Source organism: Tupaia chinensis, unplaced genomic scaffold (assembly GCF_000334495.1).
Source record: "Tupaia chinensis unplaced genomic scaffold, TupChi_1.0 Scaffold000392_1, whole genome shotgun sequence".
NCBI classification, from domain to species: Eukaryota; Metazoa; Chordata; class Mammalia; order Scandentia; family Tupaiidae; genus Tupaia; species Tupaia belangeri.
The window spans coordinates 703873-708301 of NW_006159894.1; the positions used below are offsets into that span (position 1 = coordinate 703873).

At 46.1% G+C, this 4429-nt stretch overlaps 1 pseudogene; it reads right to left on the reverse strand.

The window, feature by feature from the left end:
• Positions 1–479: 479 nt before the first annotated feature.
• LOC102477044 (40S ribosomal protein S8 pseudogene) lies at positions 480–1166 on the reverse strand (annotated as a pseudogene).
• Between the last annotated feature and the right edge of the window lie 3263 nt (positions 1167–4429).

Consider the following 4429-nt stretch of genomic DNA (forward strand, 5'->3'; position numbering starts at 1 on the left):
AGAAAGTTTGACAAATGTAGCCATGACAAGGGTACATAAAATGTAGTGGAATAGTGGCTCCACAGCTATTCGAACCAGCAGGCTTGTTTATAACATAACAGATGGAACCACCACTCAGTTTATTTATTGAGTTTGTTTACCACTCTGAGCTCTCTAGCAAAATGACACAGGTAATAAGCTCAAAATCTCTGTCCCAGTCTCATACCTCACCAGTTGAGGCTAAAGGCAGATCTTATAAAAGACATACAAGAGCAATGTGTTATGCAGCTTCCTGGGCAACACCTCCAGTGCCCTCCGAAGTGGGGGCGAGGGGTTGCTCTGCTATCAGCTCTCACCTCAAGGGTGTCCCAGCGAGGAGGTGGCAGCAACCACCTCTTCGTCCCCTGGAGGTTCACTTGCCCAGAAAAAGAGGCCCTGGCTGTCCGTGTTTTGACAAGGCTATTTCTTTTCTTTCTTTCTTTTTTTTCTTTTTTTTTTTGAACAATAAACACCTTTATTACAGAGCGAAGATAGGAAGGTTTATTTGCCTTTCCAGGCTTTGATTTTCCTCAGGTAGAACTCCACCTCCTTGCCCTCTAGTACGTAGCTATCGGCATGGCCGCACTGGCCTGGTCTGGATGCAATGCAGGCAAGCAGCTGGCCCTGCTGGAACTGCTCCTCCAGGAGACTGCTGATTTTGGCTTTCTTTTTCATTTCATCGTATTTCTTCTGAATTTTCTTTGATCGCCTTTTATTTAAAATCTCTTCCTCCTCAGGAGTCAGCTTGGCCCCCTTCTTGCAGCCCAGGGGCAGTGCATAGCGGGACTCCTACCACTGTCGGTATGGTGTGCTGTCAATGAGCACGATGCAGTTCTTCACCAAGGTCTTGGTGTGCACTAGTTCGTTATTGGATGCGTTGTAGACAACATCGATGATCCTTGTTTTGCGTGTACAACACTCTGAGCCCCAAGAAAAGTTCCCGACGTCCAGCCTCAGGGCGCGGTATTTCTTGTTACCTCCCGGCACACGGACTGTGTGTATGTGGCGGGGGCCAGTCTTAGTGCTGGCAGCGGGTGTCCCAGCTCATACTTCTGCTTCTTATGGTAGGGCTTTCTCTTGCCCCCGGTCTTGTGGCGCTTATGCCAGTTGTCCCGAGAGATACCCATCGCTCGGCATCGGCTGGAAAGAGCGACAAGGCTATTTCTGTGAGCTTAGTGTACCTCTTGTCATCATCGGGATATTTGCAGTCTTAGAGCCATGAGTGGTGAGTTGGCCCTCAAACCCCTTTTTTGTCAGGCGAGGTGTTCTGGTAAATCTCTATGATTCTACTGTCAATGAATCTTCAAAGTCACCTCCTTAATTTGGTAAAATGCAAGGACCAGTTGGTTTCTGCTCTACCACGGGAGGCATTTGACCAGCGGTCTCGGGAGCCACTCTCTGGAGACAGTCACCATTCTCAGGGTGGTAGGGGGAGAGGAAAGAGACAGAGAGAAGTCTTAACTCACGCTCACATTTATACGGATTTTTTTAAATCGCAAGTAGCATCCATTCAATTTCTCTAATCAGCTTCAAAGGCCTTGTAAGGCTCCTGTTACCATTGTGTGACTGGTAATTCTGTGTCACAACTAATTACCGCCTAATAGCCATCGTGGGTGCAAAGTCTCTAGTTTAAAAGCAAAGTCGATTTCTTCCTGCATTCAGACTTCATCTGCCCCTGAATGGTGGCGATCACATGAGGTAATACGGCAGTTATTTCTACCTGCTGTAGTTCATCAGCTCCATCTCCAGCTGAGGTAGCCGCCCCCTCCTCCTTGGACAAAGATTATTTGTCATTAAAATGCTCAGGCTTGCTCAGGCTCTCTTTTGACAATCTGGATGTTGCCTACACTTTGAGAAAGGTTTTTGAAGAAAGATTAGCAGGATTAGGAAAGGTTCACATATGTTCAGCCTCACTCTTGGTATTCAAGACATCACAACCCTGCACCACCCAGGAAGCATAAGAAAACAGAGCGTAGGCAGAGGGGAGAGGGGAGGGGGAGAGAGAAGCGGTGGGCTCTCCCCAACAATGCAAGCTGGAGTCAAATGCAAATCTGGGCATGGTTTATACTGGGGAATACCCAGGCAGTTGGCTAGAATTTTTTTTTTAAGTTTATTATTTTTGAGAGAGAGAGAGAGGCAGCACCCCCAAATGAGGTCCTCAAACTGCAATTCACTCCCATCCTGGCCTGGATCATGGGCACATGTATATGTGTGCCTGGCGTGTCCAGGGAAACTTCAGGACCTGGATCTGGAACCTTCCCACGTAGGTCCAGCATTGCAGAAAGCTGCAGCACTGGCTGCCCACAGACATTCTGTGTTTAACACTGTTTTCTCTTTAGTTGCCGTGTGATGTGTTTTCTCTCTTGAGAGCCTGACCAATGGAGGGGCAGGGCTGCATCAGAGGCAGAACACAACCACTGGCCTGTAAACAGGTTTTGAGAACGATGGCTGACTCTACTGCTCATCCTTGGCATTCCTCTCCACAGTTTTCTTGTTTTGTTTTGGGGTTTTTGTTTGTTTGTTTTATTTATTTACTTATTTATTTATTTTTTTTTTTTGTTTTTGGGCCCTATTCACATTCTCAAAAGCCCCAAATGAAGCAAAGGTCATGGTCCCAAAGGCTGTGAGGAAACTTGTCTTCAAGTTACAAGGTTTCATTGAGTCAAACTCTAACCAATCCAAACTGATCAACTCCCTTGGGTGTCATGCCAGGTATCAAGAAGCAAAAAGGGAATAAGAAATGACTAGTCTGTTTTACAGTCTTCTCAAATCTACCCATGAAATAGAAAAAGCAACTAGAATAGCAAAGCCAAAGGGCCATAGACAATATCGACAACAGCACTAGGGAAGCGGCAATCCCCACGAACACCAACCAGGCTCTGAGGTCTGGACAAAGCATCTGCAGCCCAAGAGTGGCACGGTTGTGGTGAGAGTGCTGGGAGAAGGGAAGGGAAGGAATGGAAGGGAAGGGAGGAACACAGTGGTTCTGAAGACGCTGAGAACAGGGAATCACTGGCTCCCCAGACAGTGTTCACCCGAGGGCACAGCAACACAACTTGGGTGTCGCTGCCAAAACCAGGGATGAGAAAGTTCGCAGGGACTGTGAAACGAGTCTGATGGTCCGATGATACTGGAGTAGTTTCAGCACAAACACTCTGAAAGTGAGCAGACGCCCTTCCGCCGCAAAGCCTCGTGCTAAGGAATATCTGAGCAGAGCAGCAGAAGCAAGGAGAGAAGACCCAGATAAATGGGGGGTGGGGGACAGAGTAGTGGAGCAGCTCCCAAAAAGTTTGAAGATTTTTGTTTCAATTTGTTGTAAAAACAACAGGAGAGGGAGCTCTAGAGCCCTTAAACTAGAAACACTGTCCCAGCACACCCTCTGCATCTGAAAGTATAGGAAATTATATTTCATTTAGAAAATGAACAATAGAAGAGCAGTGTGGTGGAAATCCATAAAAGTTATTTTAGGAGAAGAACGAAAGGGGTCAGAAAGTGACATGGTGGTTAGGGCGCTGGACTCCCCCACGGCTGACCATGATTCAAGTCCCAGACCTGATGACTTGCTTCCTCACTTTCCGCCCCCCTCCCTCTGTCTCTCTCTGGTGAGTACATGTGCCCTATAGGAAAACTTAAAAATAACAACAATAATAATATAAAACAATATTTTTTTAAAGAGAGGACTGAAAAAGAAGGAATAAAACAATGAAAACACACCAGGAAGAAATGCCCACAAAACACTGTAAATACTTCTAAACAAGTTAAATAAGATGATAAATGCTCTAAAAGAACAATGTACCTCAGAATTAGAAAAAGCTCAGAAATAAGATGATTATTAAAAAAGTTTAAGAAAAAAGATTATAATTTAGGCAATAACCAGAAAAAAAAGGAAAAAAATGACTGGAGAGACAGTGCTGTATAAATTGGTAGACATATACAGGACAGAGGGACATATGAAATGACACCGACAAAATCTAAATTCGAGAAACTGGGTCAATGACCCAGTTTCTGCAACAACAAACATTTGTGAAGGAGGAGAAGAAAGGAAGGGGGGAACCTATAAATAAAAGAGATTCAGAAATCATATCAAACAATTGCAAGGTAGGGTCCTTACCTGGATCCTGCTTCAAACAAAATATTAAAAAATGTGAAGGAGGAGAAGAAAGGAAGGGGGGAACCTATAAATAAAAGAGATTCAGAAATCATATCAAACAATTGCAAGGTAGGGTCCTTACCTGGATCCTGCTTCAAACAATCTATTAAAAAATTATGGGGGGGGGAAGCCGCGCGGGGCGCCCGGCGGAAGCCGCGCGGGGCGCGGGAGCTCATGCCCCCGGAGTGGCGGCGCCCGCCAACGAAAGAAGGCCCCCGCAGAAGCAGCAACCACGGGGCCCGCCAACGGGAGAAAGCCCGC